Raw genomic sequence first — 20932 nt, forward strand, 5'->3', positions numbered from 1 at the left:
AGGCTCCAAAAACTCAAAACCCTGTGAGTGAACAAATTCTTCCTCACTTCAGTCTTAAATGGGTGCCCCTTATACTGAATTCATGCCCACTGGTTCAGAACACCCTTACGGGAGGAAACACCCCCACAGCCATTCACGCAGTCCAGTTCCATGAGCCCAAATAAGATTGCCCCATTCTTCCAAACTTCAGTGTCCCAACCTGTTTAACATAAACTCATAGGATAATCCCTTAACACCGAGGATCATCACAGTGAACCTTTTCTGAAGCACCTCTAATGAAAAAATATCTTTCTTTAACATTTAGTGATTAGTACGAGTGTCAAAGGTTATGGGGAGAAGGCAGTAGAATGGGGTTAGAAGGGAGAGATACATCAGCCATGATTGAATGGCAGAGTAGACTTGATGGGCCGAATGGCCTAAATCTGCTCCTATCACTTATGATCTTATGAACTAAAGAAATCAAAATTGTTCCAATCATTCTCCATAGAGTATATGGTGTTTTGAGATGTTTTGGAAGGAGGCTTCTCATAGATAGCCACACCTTTGACTGCTGGACCAAGGTTCTTCATCCTCCCTTTGGTCATTCACTGAGATAAGGATGTCTCCAACGGCAGATTTTGCAATTGTTCCTGGAAGATTCAGGAATGCAATGTTGTGAGATGCAATTTCTAGCCCTCAAATGTATCTGTAATTGGGTACATGTAATTCCTGTAGAGATCCTCACATATACTGACCCTGTTCATTTTGTGCCCCTTGTCCAGACTGAAGGATTTGGTAAGAGACTGGCTGCTATCTGAACAGCCAGCACAATTAACCTACCCATTTCATTCATTCCCCTTGTTTTCCAAACGTTGATCAACAGGAAAGCAACTTTTCACTGCTCCATGGAAATGATCACATGTAAAACTTAGCTGCCATCAATTTTACAATTGGAATATAATGCTGTCAAACAATTATCAGACACAAAAAATCGCAGATGCTGATTTATACAAAAAAAAAAAGACACAAAGTGCTGGAGCAACTCAATGGGCCTGGCAGCATCTCTAGAGAACATGGATAGGTGACATTTTGGCTATGGACCTTTTGTTCAGAATGATTCCAGGTCTGAATTTAGGTAGTTACTGAGCATGTGTGGCAGAGATAAGAAGGATAAAAGATGGATACATGGTCATAAAGGTTCCAGAAACACTGGATCAGCGAGCAGACATTCCAGCACGTGACTACCTTGATGAAATAAGTTTGTAATCTAGGAAGATTGTTCTTATCGCCAGAGACCTGTGTTCAATCCTGGCCTTGAGTGCTGTCTGTGTTGAGTTTGCACGTTCTCCCTGTGATCATGTGGGTTTCTTCTTGGTGCTTGCATTTTCTCCCATACTTGCAGGTTAATTGGCCTCTGTAAAAATTGCCCCTAATGTACAGGGAGTGGATGAGAAAGTGGGATAACATAGAACTAGTGATTGATGGTGGGCATGCTTGGTGGCCTGAAGAGCCTATTTCCATGCTTTACCTCTAAACTAAAACAAAACGATATTTAAATGTAGAAAGGAAATGTTACTGCTTCCGACTTTATAGCTGGTCAGTAGTTGACACGTGTTGTTACAATTGTACATTGCTTTGGTGAGGGATCACTTGGAATATTGTACTTAGTTTTGCTTGGTAACGCTGCTATAGGGAAACTATTGTTAAGTGGAAAGTATGCAGAGAAGATGTATAAGGATGTTGCTAGTCCTCAAGGGACTGAGTTAAAGGGAGAGATTGGACGGGGTAGAATTTTGTTCCTGGAGCACAGGAGATTAAGGGATGATATTATAGATATGTATTGAAGATTTGAAGGGCATAGATAGGATGAATGCATACAGTCTTTTTCCCAGGGTTGGAGAATGAAGAACAAGAGGTCATAAATTTAAGGTGAGAGGAGAAAGATTTAATAGGAAATCAAGAAGCAAATTTTCACATAGAAAGTGGTGGGTATATTGAATCGAAGGAGGTAAAATAACATTTAAATGACATATGGACTAGTACATGTATAGGAAAGTTTTAGCAGGATATGGGCCAACGTTGCCAAATAGGACCAGCATTGATGGACATTACTTCAATTCAATTCAATTCAATTCAACTTTATTGTCATTGCACAAATACGAGTACAGGTACAACGAAATGCAGTTTAGCGTCTGGTCATAGTGCAAGATAGTAGAAATAAAAATAAATAGAAAAATACTGGTTAACAATGTGTGGACTGTGGATGAATTAAACTGGTACATAGGCAAATAAATGTATACAAATGGGAGAGTCTAAGCATGGATGGCATGGATGAATTGGCGTTGAAAGGCCTGATACCTTTATGACTCTATGACTCTAATTTGGATTATGTATCATGGGATCCTACCACAGGTTTATGTTATGATTGGTAATACAATTAAGTAGGAGAAATCTTGCAGTCTTAATCTCTTTAAAGATTTAATTACAACCTGCTCAAAACCACAGGCGTGATCACGTTGCTGCAAAACAAAAAAAACATATTTACAAATTGTCCATTTTTTCTGCATTTCTCTGAGACATTGCAGCTTAAATGAATATATGAGTGGCAAAACTTGGCATGATGGCGCAGCAGTAGAGTTGCTGCCTTACAGCACTTGCAGCTCCGGAGACCCCGGTTCGATGCTGTCTGTACGGAGTTTGTACGTTCTCCCCATGACCACGTGGGTTTTCTCCGAGATCTTCGGTTTCCTCCCACACTCCAAAGACGTACATGTATGTAGGTAAATTGGCTTGGTAAATGTAAAAATTGACCTTAGTGTGTGTAGGATTGTGTTAATATGCGGGGATCGCTGGTCAGCGCAAACCCGGTGGGCCAAAGGACCTGTTTCTGCGCTGTACCTCTAAACTAAACTAAACTAAAGTTCAACGTGGAATAAAATGATAACAATCTAACAGATATCAATGTCTTATTGCAAGCCAATGACATAAGCAACCTTGTAACCGACTCCACTTCCAAATTCTCCAAAGATGTTCGTGATATACAGCACGATCATGCATCAGTTCAATCTACAAATAAACAAATGATAATCCAATGAATGTCGATGGTCACAGTGAAATTATTTTCACAAAGTGCTTCAGATTGTCAGAAGAGTCTCATTAATTAACAGTTAGCTATAAAAGCAGCCCAATGAAATGTTGGAATTAAATCAATACTGTTCACTAATCTGTGGGCAATAACACTTAAGCTTTAACTAGCAGTTTACGTTTTTAATTAAGTATTTGAAAAGCTTCAAGTGGTGTTTTCTGTTTTCAAATTATGATAATTTTATTGCTCCCAACTGAGTCCAAACAGAAGATTTATCTTTACTATTTACTCACTCCCATTCTTAGACTTGTTCACCCCAGGGTTTGTGATTTAGGACATGTCCATGTGCTGCAGCCCACATGTGCCTGTAAAACACATTGAGTACAAACATATGCTTCAAGTTTTTTTCACTCCGAGACACATTGGAAAGTTCAGCTCTTTAATGGTCAACATGGAAGTAAAACTCTGTTGACAGGTTGTGCAGCTAATGAAATCTGGTGCATCAATGGAGAGTCAGTGACCTCTAAATAGACAAGTAGTTGAAAATACTAATTTTCCAAAAGGTTGCCTGAAACATATTGGTGATGTCACAATGGATAGCAGATTTAATGCATAATTACTTAATACCTATGTGGACTTATTCAGTATTCAGTATTCAGTATTCAGTATTTACTTTAATGTCATTTTAACTGAGTACTTACATACACAGATGAACTAGTTATCCATAACTATAATGGAATAAGGATATAATACTTTACAGCTAACTTTATATGTTCTTCAAGACCACTGTGTGAAGCCGCACACCTCCAGATTCAGGGACAGTTGCTTCCCAGCTGTTATCAGGCAACTGAACCATCCTAACAAAAACTAGAGAGCGATCTTGAGCTACTATCTACCTCATTGGAGAACATCAGACTATCTTTGATCAGATTTTACTGGACTTTATCTTGCATTAAACGTTATTCATGTTATTTCCCTTTGTCAGGTATCTGTACTCTGTGGATGGTTCAATTGTAATCATGCAATATCTTTCCACTGACTGGTTAGCATGCAACAAGAGCTTTTCACTGTACCTCGGTACACTTGAAAATAATATAAACTAAACTGTTCCAGAGCAAAATTTATTTAATGTTGATTCAGATTATTTTGAAGCCATCGTCTACTGAGGATGTGTGGCTTGAGGGTTAAAATGACCTCACGAGTTAAGGCTGCATTATTTGGCCATGAAGGGCATCACAAATGCCTATTTGATCTGAATTGAAGCAAATCATATGCATGGCTTTGTAATATAGCTCACCCCATCTGCCAAAATGGTGACTACCTGTATTCCTCAGGCATGTTTTAGTTATGCCAAATAATCAGATGGTGACTTAAATCTGGATAAATTGGTGATTTGACAAGATAGTACAGCCGATTTAGATCACAATGATCCAACTAATATAATGTGTAAAGCAGAGGAAGGGATTATCCAGAGCAGGAAGAACCCAACCAACGTAGTCTTCATAGGGATTTTCAGAGCTGGTTTAGTTGTAAATTGGGCTTTGTTATTGGAGTTTGGTTGATGGCAACGTGGAGGTGCCGTGGTAGAGTGCACAGCTGAAAGATTGATTGAATGCAGCCTTCTATAGATATTGACAAACATGTACATCACTATTGCACTGACGTTGCTTGTCCCCAGGGATCTTTCAGGCTTGTTCTGGAGACGTTGCTACCATCTCACAATTCCCACCTTACTACCGCATTTAAGATGTCAACAGAAATCACATGAAGATCATCCATGGTTATTCCTGGCCATCCTGAGCAGTCAGTTCAGTGGAGGTCTGAGATGAAGTATTTAAAGTTTAGAGTTTAGAGATACAGCGTGGAAATAGGCCCTTTGGCACACTGAGTCTACGCCTACCATCAATCACCCGCACACTAGTTCTATGTCCTACAGACTAGGGGTAATTTACAAACCTGCACTTTGGAGTATGGGAGGAAACCAAAATACCTGGAGAAAACACAGGCAGTCACAGGAAGAACATACAAACGCTGTACAGACAGTACCCATAGGCTGGATTAAACCCAGGTCTCTGGCGCTATGAGGCAGCAGCTCTACCACTAAACTACTTTATTCTGCAGAATATTCTCACACCGTAATTCCTGTAAATTTTCCACCATAAAAAAGCACTTCAAGAGTATGGGAGAGTATTCTTCACACATCTCAAAGAGTTCAGCTTCTTCCCCATCTTGAAACTCGCCTCGGTCCTGAACAAAAACTGAATAGCAGCTCATCCACGGCCCTCATCCAAGCATTCCCTCCACCCCTGGTGCACAACACAATGCAATACATGAACTCAACAAAACATCCTCAAGACCACTCACCAATCCATAACCTTGACCACCTAGAAGCATGAGGGCATTAGGCACATGTCATAAACATTAACTAAAGCTCCTCTCGAAGCATCCCATGCCTCAAGACATTGCAGTTTCTTTATTACCACTGGATGGAAATCTGAAAAACCCATCCATAAGAACTGTTGAAGTACTTCCATTATCAGTGTATGCAGGAAACACACCTTCATTTTCTCAAGGACAATTAGGTATGAGCTTTAAATGATGACCTTGCTAGTTATGAGCAGATCGCGTGAAACAATGTTTTAAAATTGTATACATGAGGACTTGGATGGTGTCTGCGTCTTGTTAGTAATGTATAATTGAGCTTGTCAATCTAACTTCCTGCGGTCCTGCCCCTGGCCTCTGAAGGGGAATTTGGGTGTGATGCAATTTCTACCCGAAGATCCTCTCAAAGGTCAACTTTGTTTCCTGCGAGTAGGAATAAATCTCCAGCAACGTCTGCTGAAGAAACTACCCCCCACCCCTAGATGGAAACAATTCTCAGCTGTAATTTATGGGCTTTGTTCTTGCTCAAACTTCTGTCTGCCAGATGGAGAAATAATATACAATTAGCATGGATATTGGGCTTTAATGGAGAACTATTTTTTAATCAAAGTCGATGAATGTTGAAAGATTTGATGATTATTATTAAATACATTTTATTTGCTGCCATCATAAGCAGACTTCAGCTGCAATAATAAACTAAACTTTAGACGTGTAACGTCTCTTCAAAAGCCACCAGTTACATCATCAGTACATCCACCCATATGTATGCAATCAAGGATGGTGCAAATATGTTCAAACATTAAACATACTCCAGATACAATTTCATGCTTACTGGCAACCTTCCTTTTAAACAAGCAATCATTACAGTGATTAGGGATGTGCATTTTTGAATCTGTCTTTGATATCAAAGTCCAAAAACTTCAAGCATAAAACCACTGAGCAAAACTAATAGCTGCCACTTAATCACAGACATGAGCAAATGCATTCTCCGTATCTCAGAGGAAGATAAAAACATATTTAGCCCAATGACATGAGGGAATTGTTATGGAGATACTTCCAGCCTCTAGCAAGATTGATTGTTCCATTGCACAATTATCGGAGCATAGGCACAGGAGAAGACCACCGGGAGCTGTTGTACCATTTAATAAGATATTGGCTGCCCTGTGACTAACTCCTATTATCCCACTTTTCCCCATAATATCTTTGGTTCTGTATAATTTGCAGGATTTCTGTATAATTCTGTACACCTCGGCAGTTTAAAATTAACAACTGACCGAATATCAGTGCAAGGGAGCTTTTAGTTTAAAGACACAGCAAGGAAACAGACCCTTCAGCCCATCAATTCCACGCTCCACCCTTTCAAACTAGTTCTGTCCCACTACTCATCCACTCCCTCACTAGGGGCAATTTTACAGAGGCCAATTAACCTGCAAACACACATGTCTTTGGGCTGTGCAAGGAAACCAGAGCATGCAAATAAAAACCCATGCAGTCACAGGGAGAAGCATACAAACATCACACAGACAGCACAAGGTCAGGATTGAACACGGGTCTCTGGAACTGAGAGACAGCAGCTGTGACAGCTGCACCACTGTGCCGCTAGCTCTCAGTTTCTGCCTCAATTTGTGCCTCTGGAAATCTTTCCTAGTCAGATTCAGATTCAGATTCAGATTCAGATTCAATTTTTTAATTGTCATTGTCAGTGTACAGTACAGAGACAACGAAATGCATTTAGCATCTCCCTTGAAGAGCGACATAGCAAACGATTTTGAATAAAAATAAATAAATAATAAGTGTCCGGGGGGGGGGGTGATTGGCAGTCACCGAGGTACGTTGTTTAGTAGAGTGACAGCCGCCGGAAAGAAGCTGTTCCTCGACCTCCTGGTTCGGCAACGGAGGGACCTGTAGCGCCCCCCGGATGGTCGGAGGGTAAACAGTCCATGGTGGGGTGAGAGCAGTCCTTGGCGATGCTGAGCGCCCTCCGCAGACAGCGCTTGCTTTGTAACAGACTCATATTTCCAGGGGAGCGTGCAACGGTGATGCGTTTCACAATACCTCGGTACCCTCTGCAATGCCTTCCGGTCGGACTGTTCCAGAGCAAATTTTTTAATGTTGATTCAGATTATTTTGAAGTTGGTCTACTGAGGATGTGTCGATGGGTTAAAATGCGGTAGAAGTTCACCAGGATTCTGAGGGCCATGAAGGGCTTCTTCAGTCTCCTCAGGAAGAAGAGACGCTGATGAGCCTTCTCATGATCAGCATGAGGTATTGTGGGTCCAAGCTCACCCCATCTGGAAATGGTGACTACCTGTACCTGAAGCATAGAAACACGTTCCAGATGGTCCCGTTAATGTGGATGGGGTGTGCGTGCCGCCTTTGGACCTGATAGTACAGCCATTTAGATCCTTGGTCTTCTTGGAGATAATGTTAGGTTGTTGTCAGGAAGGGATTATGCTGCAGAGTGCTGGACCCAACCAACCTGTAGGCCTTCATATCGTTGTTGCTGAGAGCTGGTTTACCGTTGTAAATCATCTTTGCATACTTGGATGTGGTGTTGATGGCAACGTGGAGGTGTGCGTGGTAGAGTGAAGACAGCTGAAAGATTGATTGAATGCTCAGCACATAGATATTGAGGAACATGTGTTCAGGGTGAGGGTTGACTGGTGTTGCTTGTCTAACCTCACAGACTGGGGTCTGTTCTGGAGACGTTGCTAGAAAGTCACAATCCAGTTGCAGAGGGAGGGGTCGATGCCAACAGTTACACGAGTTTGGTGATCCAGTTATTCCTGGCCATCCTGAGCAGTGAGTTCAGTGGAGTCTGAGATGAAATTTAAAGTTTAGAGTTTAGAGATACAGCGTGGAAATAGGCCCTTTGGCACACTGAGTTGTCGCAAGTGTTCTATGTCCTACAGACTGGGGGTAATTTTACAAACCTGCACTTTGGAGTATGGGAGGAAACCAAAATACCTGGAGAAAACACAGGCAGTCACAGGAAGAACATACAAACGCTGTACAGACAGTACCCATAGCTGGATTAAACCCAGGTCTCTGGCGCTATGAGGCAGCAGCTCTACCACTAAGCTACTTTATTCTGCAGAATATTCTCACACCGTAATTCCCGTAAAGTCCACCATAAAAAAGCACTGCAAGAGTATGGGAGAGTATTCTTCACACATCTCAAGAGGTGGGTTCAGCTTTCTTCCCCATCTGAAACACGCCTCGGTCCTGAACAAAAACTGAATAGCAGCTCATCCACGGCCCTCAGCCAAGCATTCCCTCCACCCCTGGTGCACAACACAATGCAATACATGAACTCAACAAAACATCTTCAAGACCACTCACCAATCCATAACCTTGACCACCTAGAAGCATGAGGGCATTAGGCACATGTCATAAACATTAACTAAAGCTCCTCTCGAAGCATCCCATGCCCCAAGACATTGCAGTTTCTTTATTACCGCTGGATGGAAATCTGAAAAACCCATCCATAAGAACTGTTGAAGTACTTCCATTATCAGTGTATGCAGGAAACACACCTTCACTTTCTCAAGGACAATTAGGTATGAGCTTTAAATGATGACCTTGCTAGTTAAGAGCAGATCGCGTGAAACAATTTTTAAAAATTGTATACATGAGGACTTGGATGGTGTCTGCGTCTTGTTAGTAATGTATAATTGAGCTTGTCAATCTAACTTCCTGCGGTCCTGCCCCTGGCCTCTGAAGGGGAATTTGGGTGTGATGCAATTTCTACCCGAAGATCCTCTCAAAGGTCAACTTTGTTTCCTGCGAGTAGGAATAAATCTCCAGCAACGTCTGCTGAAGAAACTACCCCCCGCCCCTAGATGGAAACAATCCTCAGCTGTAATTTATGGGCTTTGTTCTTGCTCAAACTTCTGTCTGCCAGATGGAGAAATAATATACAATTAGCATGGATATTGGGCTTTAATGGAGAACTATTTTTTAATCAAAGTCGATGAATGTTGAAAGATTTGATGAGTGTTAAATACATTTTTATTTGCTGCCATCATAAGCAGTCCTTACAGTTGCAATAATAAACCCTTTAGACGTGTAAGTGGTCTCTTCAAAAGCCACCAGTTACATCATCAGTGACATCCCAGGGGGATATGTAAGCTTCAGCCATATTGGTGTAGAATTTGTCCAGTGTCTTGTCTACTCCAGTGGGGAAGGATACATGCTTACTGGAATTTGGGGGAGTACAGTCTTCAGGTTGGAGTGATTGAAGTCAGCAATCACAACAGCACCCACTGAAGGCTGCCTCGGGGTTGTGCGTCTGTTGTTTGCTAATGGCAGTATAAAACTCTTTCATTGCAAGCTTGGCATTAATCACATCAGGAGGGCATTATAGTATCTCAGAGGAAGTCACATAACAGTGGAGGGAATTGTTATGGTGATACTTCTGGGCCTCTAGCAAGGTCTGATCTAACCATTGAGGAATTATCGGAGTTAGGCACAGCAGTGACTCACCGATGATGGTGTCCGTGCACCATGCTTTGTTTACATAAATGCACAGCCCCCCCCCTCTGTCCTATTACCAGAGTCTGATGTCCTGTCCCTCGGAGTAAATGACGCCCCGATAGCTAATTTGCAGGCTGTCAGGAACGTCAGTGTTGAGCCAAGTTTCAGTGAAGATCAAGATGTTGCAGTCCTTGATCCGGTTGTGGGAGGTGATCCTTAGCCGGAGTTCATTTTTGTTTGCCAGTGAGCGCACGTTGGCGAGGAAAAGGCTAGGAATCGCTGCCCTCAATGTGGGGCTAGCTCTAACCTGGCCTTTAAACCACCTCTGCGTCCCCGGCGGTGTTTTCGTACCCGTCGCCGTCTGTTGGTGCTTCTGGTGGGCCGAGCTGGCTTGGTGCGCGCTGGTGTTCTGCCGCTCCGTTGCTCCGCGTCTGCGTTACTCCGCAGGCGGTCTTCAGCCCCGCGGCTCTGCTGATGGTCTCCAGCCCCGGGGCTTACCTGGCGTTCTCCAGCTCCACGGGTCGGGTGGTGGTCTCCAGCTCCACGGGTCGGGTGGCGTTCTCCAGCTCCACTGGTCGGGTGGTGGTCTCCAGCTCCACGGGTCGGATGGCGTTCTCCAGCTCCACGGGTCGGGTGGCGACTTTAGTCTGTCACTTTTTTTAGATAATGCCCCTTAGAACTAAATTATCTCCATCTTTCCAATCAGTTCTTCCTTATATGTCAAAAACCTTGCTCAATTCTGGGGGATACAGATTGAGTTATGTAATCTCTCCCTGTAATATATCCATTGGAGTCCAGGTACCATTCTAGAACCCATGTTCCTCCCAAGATCCATATATTCCTAACCCTGTGGTGCTCAGAAGTAGTCAGACTTTTTCAAGATTTCTTTATCCATAGATATACATGATGGTTCCATTATTCCTATTTGTATTTTGCTGCATGAAATAAAAAGCCTGGTAATGTATTTGTCTTTTTGCACTTATCCATGATGGATGCTCAACTTATTTCACCAGATTTATAAAATACTGTTCTTGTCCTATAACATTCTGAGTTTATTAACTGAAAATTTGATTGCTTAACAACAGCTGTCTTTGCCCCATGATAGGAAGGATGTGGTGGTTTTGGCAAGGGTGCAGAAAAGGTCAGCTGGGTCCTGAGAGGTTTTAAGGAATTAGCTAAAGAGAAGAGGGACAAATTTGGATTGTTTTCTCTGGAACGCCATAGGCTGAGAGAAGACCTGATATAAGAATGTAACATTTGAGAGGCATAAATAGGGTAGACATTCAGAAATTGTTTCCAAAGGTGGAAAGCCAATGACTGCAGGACATAACTTTTAGGTGAGAAGTGGAACATTTAAAGGAGCAAGTGCAGACCCAATGGGTCTGCTTCCCCCAACAGTGTAGTCCCCCAAGGCAATATTCCACCACTCATCTGTCCCTCCAATGCAACTGAAGCTGTTCCCAAACGTAAGATTCCAGCACTCCCCTGCCTCCCTCAGCAGCGGACTTAAAAAAAATTCCAATTGCACCTCCCTGCCTGCTGCAGCAGTTTCAATTGCAATACCAATTGGCCCTCCCCTTCTCGTTGAAATATCCCATTGAGGTGAAATTCAAAGTGTTCCTGATGTTCCAAATTTGTATGAATGTGTGTTGGAAGCTTGGAGAAAGGATTTTAACAGTAAAAATCTTGTTAAAGTTGGCATTTTTAAAGCATTAATCGCAAATAACTGTGGAAACATGGGTGGATATGACAGGAAGATGTTTATCGCCTAAACAGGAAAAATGTGAGTAGGATATGTGAAAATAGGAAGGCTGTGGCCTAGCATTTGGAAGAAGTTTGGAAAAGCAGATTGACATATCATGGGCACAAACAAGACAAAGACTTTTAGTTATATAGAGATGTGCAAGAAACACTTTTTTTACACAGAGAGTGGTTGGTGCCTGGACCCCATGCTGCTTTGGGGGGGGGGGGGGGTGAATGCAGGTGCAATATTAATGTTTAAGAGGCATTTGGATAGGCACATTTAATTTTGCATTTAATTTTAATTGGCATCATGTTCGGCACAGACATTGTTGACAAAAGGGCCTGTCCTTGTATTGTTCTAGATTTGCTGTCATTGTTTTGCAGCATTATGCAATTGGAAGTTGATCTTTATGAGAAGAAAATGCAGCAATGTGTATTTCTGGGTCATTTCACATCATTCCACAAACTTTGCCAGGCACTTCCAGACATCAGTCAACTTACACCCTGATGATTTGTGCTGTACTGCTTTACCAATGCTAAGGTGGAAATTGTCACAATGCCAAAAAGCAAAATGGAAGACTTGTATCACTTGAGACACCTTGGAAGTGTATTTATATTGCTCCATAAAAGTGACCACACATGTAGACAGGATGGTGAAGAAGGCGTTTGGCATGTTTATCTTCATCAGTGAGGGAAAAGAGCATAGGAGTTGGGATGTCATATTACAACTGTACTTGACTTTGTTCAGTCCACACATGAAAGATTGTAAATAGTTCTGGACATTACTATAGGAAGGATATCATTAAACATGAAAGGAGGTAGAGGACATTTTCAAGGATATTGCTGGGTCTGGATGGTTTGAGTTGTAAGGAGAGGTTAGTTAGGTTGGGTCTTCTTCCTTGAGCATATGAAGCTGAAAGATGACCTTTTGAAGGCTTACAAATTCATGGTGGGCATAGATAGGGTGAATATTCCTGGGGTAGGGGGGATGAAAATGAGCATGGGTTTATAAAGTGGGAGGTGAAAGAATTTGGCAGAAGTTGAATTGAGGGATAACTTTTTCACAGAGTGTGGTGCGCATCTGGAACGAGCTGCTTAAGGGAGTGGTAGAGGCGATCCATTTATGACATTTACAAGACACTTGTATAGGTACACGAATAGGAAAGATTTGGTGGATGTGGACCAAGTGTTTGCAAGATGTACCAGCTCAGTTAGGCACCTTAGTTGGCATGAATAGCCAAAGGGCATCTTTCCGTGATGTATAGCTCTATGATTCTGACTGAAAGATAAACCTGAATACCATATAGTCATAGAATCATACAGCATGGAGACATGTCCCCAACTTGCTTATGCCATGTTAAAGTTTAAAACAATATACTTTGTTTTTATTTTTAATGAGAAAACTACAATACGAATGCATAACCAATGCTTTGCAATTATGGTTTAGAAACCCATTACAATCTCTGAGATCATGCTATAAAACTAAGTATTTCTGATATTTTACCATGGGACTGTTTGGTGAATACTTTAAATGCATGTCAATTCAAATTAATTCCCTTGATTCCATTAAAGAAGGTTGCAAACAGTCCAGCCTGTGAAGGAATGCTAAATACTCTGCAACTTTGGGATTTCCACATGAAACTACACGTGCGTGGAAATCCAGATGTTGCTGTCAGTTTCATGGAACAATGATACCAAATAGTTTCACCACTATTTAGGGGGTGGCACAAAGCACAGTTTGTACAGCCACTGTCGCACTGGGCCAGAAAGCCAGGTTCAATCCTAACCTCGAATCCTGTCTATTTTTGATTTACGCATATTCTCCATGTTAACCAATGGGTTTCCTCCTGGTTTCCCCCACATCCCAAAGACATTCAAGTTGATAGGTTGTAGAAACAAGGAATTGTAGATGCTGGCTTACAAAAAAGGCATCGAGTGCTGGAGTAACCCACCGGGTCAGGCAGCATCTCAGGAGAACAAAGATGTTTTGGGTTGGAACCCTTCTTCAAACTGATTGGTGGGGGGAGGGGGAGAAAGCTGGAAGAGAGGAGGGGCTAGCCAAACCTTGCCAGGTAATAGGCAGACAGACGTGAGAAGGAGTATTTTCTAAATATATGGTTTTAAAAGGTCAGAGATGAAAAGACTGAAGGCAAACAGACTCTGAACTGTAACAGCCTTGTGCACGTTACCTGCTTATTTATGTGTATATTGAACTGAACTGTTCTGTATTTTTGCTTATAATTGCTGCAGCAAGCAAGAATTTCATTGTCCTATCTGGGACTCATAAACTCTCTTGACTTGACTTGTGAGGCAAAAGGATTAAAGAGTTGCGAATTGTGAAGCTAGAGGAAGGAATGTAGGTGGAAGGAGAGGAGGAAGGGAGAAATAGCTGCAAGTCCAGATTGGTAAATAATTGGCAGTGCAAATTGCCCCTGGGATGTAATGTGGTAAAGTTGTACGAGGCATTGGTGGGGGGGGGGGGGGGGGGGGGGGGGGGGAGGGTCGATAACATTATAGGAAGGATGTCAACAAATAGAGAGAGTCAGATTAGTGTGGGGAAAATGTAAATGGGTGGTTGTACAGTACAGTATATGCAGTCGATTGCCTGGTTGGCTCTCCAGCACCTTGACATGTGGCCTTTTCCTAAGATGAATGGTTCAATGCTGCTTTATTTGATCAATCTTAAATCCCGATCGTTTGCAGAATTTGCATCCATTGTTACATTTGGTCACATTCCATTTAACTTGACAGAGAGTTCTGGTGGGTCCTGAGATTCAGAGGTGACGTGGCTGCATTTTTAAATCCAGCACTACAGATCATTTGCTGGAGGAGTCCAGTGGTTGAGCAGCACCTGGGGTGGGAAAGGAGATGTCAATGTTTTGGGTCGAAACCCAACTTGGGGGGAGAATGAGGAAAATCTGAACAGAACTGCCACAGAGCTCAGGTCGTATCTAATCCCTGGGAATATTTAATCTCTGAGTCCAGCACCTTTGAATATACCGGTCCACCGCACTGGGTTAGATTTAGGTTTAGGTTTAGGTTCATTATCATGACATGTACCGAGTTACAATGAAAAGCTTTGTTTTTCATGCTATCCAAACGGATCAGATATATCATATATACCCTGTAGATTCAAACAGTTCAAATCAAGTACAACAAATAGAGGAAAGGGGAAGATACAGAGTGCAGAATATAGTGTAGGTCTCAGCATTGTAGTGCATTGTAGCTCATCATTAAATGAAGTAAATCTGTGGAAGATTCATGCCTGTAGACCAACAATTCTGGACATTCACCAAGCTATGATCTTCTAACAGAGGTCAATGTTTGTGTATTTTAGTTTATTATCACTGAGGTACAGTGAAAATCTGTTTGCTGCATGCTAATCAGTCAGCAGAAAGACTATACATGATTACAATGTCTGCTGATGGAGTAATGAGTGTTAGCTCATCCACTTCTGGGACCAGCATGCAATGAGTTTCCTGGCTTGGGCTCCATCTTAACTAAGTACGTATTCCTTGGGAACAACCCACCACCAAGCAAGATCTTCATGCTTTTGTAAGAGTTTTGGTAATGAGACTTCTGTCACATTACTTGACAGTCTGCTCAGGGGATCACACATTGTAGCATTTCATCCTTTTCCCAGAGATTCCGTTCAGGACTTTGATCTTCTTGCAGAGGTCAACCACTGCCAAATTGATCACTGAGGTCAATGAAATATTTCCTACTCAATCTTTTCAGTCAGCAGAAAGACTAAGATGATTAAATGCAGATGCTGGAGAATCGAGTGTTACACATCCACTTCTGGGAGCACGCAATGAGTTTCTGGCTTGGGCTCCAGCTTAACTAAATCTATTGGAGCGAACAGGACCACCAGGCAAGATGTTTCATGGGCCGAAACCCTTCTAATGAGACTTCTGCCAGGGTACTTTCTGCTCAGGGGATCAACGTTGCCTATTTCCTTCGCCGTTCCATACTTTTCTTGCAGACCACTGCCGCTGACTTTTCTCCATGATTTTTTGTACTAACTCTTTTCTACAAGGGAGTTGGTTTGGCACAGTAGAACTGAATGGACACCTGCTGAGTCTTTATATGTAGCTTGATGCAGCCTCATACAAATGGGGACAAAAGAATGAGAGGTATTTTGGGTACATTTTTAGATTACATTTACTGTAGTTTGGATCTCCAAGTAAAGTGAAAGATTGCTCATGTGGCCTTTGCAATTCAGGAGCTGGGTATGGTCCAGACCTGCAACACAAACAGCTCCACCAAGAGCACTATATCTGATGTCCGGGTTCTTTCCATTGCAGGTCCACCACCAATTTTCCTGGACACTTGTCTCCAGAACTTTTCTGGATTATCCATTTTGAGAGACCAACAAAAGTCATGGCCCCTGAGAGGAGTTAAACGATATCAGAACAGGCCAGCCATGGGCCCAGATACTGGCCCACAAAGTCAGCCTCGGAAGTCAGCTATGGGAACGGATCTGCCAGCTCCAGCCAGGCCAGAGTTCCAGAGGCCCGGCCGCAGGGAGAAGGCTTGACCTGCCAATCGGCGCGGAAGTCCCGATGAAGATGAGATCGGCCAGCTCACCCAGCCTAGGCCCCATATTTTCAGGGGGATTTCTGGGGTGGATTTCAAATGAGCTCACATCATATTGTCCAGATTAAAGGAAGTGCCAGACTGCCAGTTGCTGGAAAATCAGTGGTGGACCTGTACTTGAGAGGAAGCACTCTTCCCATATTCCCAGTTTCAGTTTCATCGTAGATGCGTGCTCCACCCATTTCATAATGCTTGCTGGTTCCTGCAAGCTACATTCCCCACACCTTGAGCAATATGATCCAATTGTGAGGAGAACATGGGATTGCTCAGACCAATTGCCCAAACGCATGGTCCTGTTTTTGTTGCCATTGACTCTGTTCCCTGAGGCAAGTTCAAACTGATCACTGCTGTTCATCAATCTAGGAAGTGACAATGAAACCAAGCAGAAGACGGCAACAACATCCATGCACAAGAATGCTTTGACGAAGGCTGAGATTATCACCCCTCTCATGCCTTTGTCCTCTGATGGATTTAGCAAAAAAATCAGTACATATGTTCATATATTCGTGGATCATGGAAGCAAAAATAGACCATTCAGCCCATCGAGATTATTCTGCCATTCAACCATGGCTAATCGATCTTTCCCTCTCAACTCCTTTCTCCTGCCTTCTCCCCATAACCCTTAACACCCTTACTGATCAAGAATCTGTTAATCTCTCTTTACGAAGTACCCAATGACTTGGCCTCCATGTGGCAATGCGTTCCATAAGAACAAGGCAAAACAAGAAAACAAGAACAAGGCAGAAAAGAGAGGGCAGACTCGCCCGATTCCATATTTGATCAGAAAACTTTCTGCATCCATCCCATTACTTTGGACTGAAGACCCTGACTGGAAAATGATCAGATGATCGAATGATCAAACATGTGATCTTATTTGACAATGGTTGCATTCACATCCTCACAATCCGTTGCGTGAGTTCAGTCCCAATTTATATTTTTAATAGGTGTAAGATAAGATAATTCTGCACCATGGAGAGATGTAAAGGCTGAATAATTAAATATGTTCAAGGTAAAGGTGGACAGGTTATGGGTCTATAGAGAGAACTGGCAGGAAAGTGTAGTTGAAACCAAGATCAGGTCAGCCATCATTGTATTGAATGTCTGCCTGGATTACATGGCATTAGCTATATAGGTTGGACAAATTTGGATCGTTTTCCCTGGCGAAGGAGGCTGAGGGGAGACCTGATAGAACTATTTAAAATTATGAGAGGCATAGATAGAGTACACAGTCAGAGTCTTTTCTCCTTGGTGGAAATGTCAAAGATTAGAGGGCATAACTAAGGTGAGAGGTGCAAAGTCGAAAGGAAATGTGCTGGGCAAGTTTTTTACACAGAGAAAAAGATTGCCTGCAATGCACGGAAGGTGGTGGAGGTAGATACAGTAGTGGCATTTAAGCCGCATTTAGATAATCACATGGATGTGCAGGGAATTGACATGTTTGACATGGACATTTTGGGCTGAAGAACCTGTTCCTACGCTGTACTGTTCTATGTTCTATGGTAGAACAGTGCTCAAGGAGCCATACACCCCACATCATGGGTGGGGAACCTTTTCATGTTGGAATGCCGCATTAAGTTAGCTGTAATCTAATAAAGCCGCATCCAAGATACTTCAATTAGATAGACTTCAAAATGTACATTATTTTGTTAAAATAGCCCTCATGACTTACTGATGTTTTAAATGTGGCCATCAGTCGGGGAGGATTATTTTGTTGAATCTTCTTTTACCTTTTGGTATTTTAAATGCGTTCCTTTTAAGATTAAAATAAAAATAATAAAAGACGAACAAAAACATAAAAAATAAAAGGTAGACAAAAATGCTGGAGAAACTCAGCCGGTGAGGCAGCATCTATGGAGCGAAGAAAATAAGCGACGTTTTGGGTCGAGACCTTCTTCAGTCCTGACCTACAATGAGCACCTGTACCATCACATTTTGATGTGCAAATTGTACCATTTGATTGCTTTGTATTATCTAGCTTGGACACAAAATCTGCCATTGGACACAAAATTGGACACAAATTCTGCCATCATTTTCTAGGCTGAGGAAGCAAACCCAACTTGAGTAGTGGAGTCTCTTCACCCCTCCTCTCCCTCACCCACTTTACCTCCATAATAGTGTGACAGAATTCCCCATATTTTCTCATTGCTTCCACAGTGACACTGGGTGTCTATGGCAGCTGCAGTATCCATGCAGTAAATCATTTTTGTATCTAAATCACATTCAAACTAATGGGTTACGCTCCCTGTATTATTTGTGAAAGAGGCTAACTCTGCCCCCCCCCCATTCTTTCCAGCCAAAAATACTGCCTGAAAATTACTCCAATTACACTGACCCCGGATATCTGCTGGAATTAATTTCCAGAACTCATGACCATCACAATAAGGGATAACATATTTAGTTAGTTCATTTCATGATGTTCCAAGCCATTTCACAGTTAACAGGGTGGGTCTGAATTGTAGTCATGCATAGTGCAAGAATCACGGCAGATAGTTCAAGCGCAGCTAACCTTCACAAATTGTAATGCGTTAATAACAGACAATCTGTTTCAGTCACATAATCCGATGTGTGTACATTGGCCAGGGTTCTGGGAATAATCCCATTGATCTTCACAACAGTTTATTGGGATATGGTATTCGATCAACTGGAAGGCTCATGTCAAAAAGCCACCTCCAACTCTGCAAACGTTCCCTCAGTAACACACTAGAGGTTCAGTCCTGGATTTTTGTGTTCAGACCTATGGAAATAGTACTTTCAACACACAAGCAACCCTCCAACTTGGACACAAGAGCCACAGCTGGCACTCTGGCAGCCTTGTCAATGAAGAGGAAAATCGTTGTAGGGCAATATCAAGAGTCAAGAATGTTGTATTGTCAAATGTTCCAAAGTGGAACAATGATATTTTTATTTGCAGCAGCACAACGGACATGTAAGCATAGTACACTGTAAAACCCAAAGTAAACAACAACAAGAAATTCAGTATATATCAAAAGCAGCCTATTTGGAAGTTGCCATGTTTAATAGTCTGATGGTTGTAGGGTAGAAACTGCTCCTAAACCTGAACGGTACAGTTTTCAGGATCCTATACTTTCTTCCTGATGGCAGGAGTGAAATGAGAGCAAGGCCAGGGTGGCGTGGGTCTCTGGTGATGATGGCTGTCATTTTGAGCCAGCGACACTTGCAGATCCCTTTGATGGTGTTGAGGTCAGTACCCGTGATGGACTGGGTAGTGTTCACCAATTTTTGAATTCTTCATTCCTGAGTGCAGGAGTTGCCAATCAAGGCCATGATGCAACCAGTTAATATGTTCTCTACCCTACATCTGTAGAATTCAAGAGTGTATTCATTGACATACTGAATCTCAATCTTCTGTGGAAGTAGAGGCATTATCATTCAGCCAGACCGTAGAATGGGTTCCCTCGGGTCTAAAAATCTGATTGTCATTCGGTAAACAATTGATGAGTTCATTCAAAAGGGTAATTGCTTTTTTTAGACATGTTCTTTTAGGCTTTTTTTTAACAGAATTGTCCCTTCAGCCCACCGAGTCTGCGCCGACCAGTGAGCACCCCTTACACTAGCACTATCCTACACACTAGGGACAATTTACAATTTTTTTACCAAAACCAATGAACCTACAATCCTGTGTGTCTTTGGAGTGCAGGAGGAAACCGAAGCACCCGGAGAAAACCCACGCGGTCACAGTTAGAACAAACTCCATGCATGCAGCACCCGTAGTCAGGATCGAACCCGGGTCTCTGGCGTTGTAAGGCAGCAACTCTAACGCTGCGCCACTGTGCCACCCTTGCTATATAAACTGGGAATGAAAGCCCTGGTTTTGATTGTGGGAAGTTGCAGACTCTCTGGCTCCAGTATGTTGTCAGTCCTGAATTTCCCTGTAGATTCCAGTCCTTTTCAAGGGAGACGCAGAAATTTGTATTCGTCTGTGACACTTGAAGTGTGACAACCATCTGGAGTATGATGGACTGGAAAACACTAAGGTTTTACCGCAGCCCAGACAGTAATAGTTATCAAGACCAATTGGAGTCAGTCTCACTTCTGTAAGATTAACTGCAGCCCCTCTCTCTATTGGCTAGCTTCTCTTCAGTGGCCAGCTAGTACATTAAGTATCTTTCACTGCAACATGTTGCCAGTCAATGTTTGGTTGATAAATCCCCTACCATCAAAAAATGTAATACTCTATAAAAAGCTCAATGTATCATGGGGTAATCTCCCACTGTATTTGGCTTGGAACAAAACCTCAGTGTGAATCATACAAAACTGCTAACTAATTCTTGAGAAACTCAATAAAAAAAACTCTCCTGCACTATCCCTGGGGGATGCAAAAGAAGGTTTAGCACCTGGAATTTGTCTTTCATATGTTATTATTAAAATAGTCAGACAGTTCCCTCTGACATGGTAAATCAGGAAATTCAAAAATTCTTACTTTCAACAGAGCAAATCTGAAGAAATGTGTGCCTTTGAATTCAATAAGAGCTGATGAAGCACTTTTCCTGCAGTGCAGGAGAAACACAATTCCACATGGCTCTTAAAGCCATAAAAAAAAGGTGCAGGAAGCAGCAGAGGAAGGGGGTGCTCTTTGATGATTTATTACTTAATATTACAATGGATTGAAGGTTCACATACAGTCCAGAAAGACAGAATGACAGTCAA

This window comes from Leucoraja erinacea, chromosome 8, assembly GCF_028641065.1.
Source record: "Leucoraja erinacea ecotype New England chromosome 8, Leri_hhj_1, whole genome shotgun sequence".
NCBI classification, from domain to species: Eukaryota; Metazoa; Chordata; class Chondrichthyes; order Rajiformes; family Rajidae; genus Leucoraja; species Leucoraja erinaceus.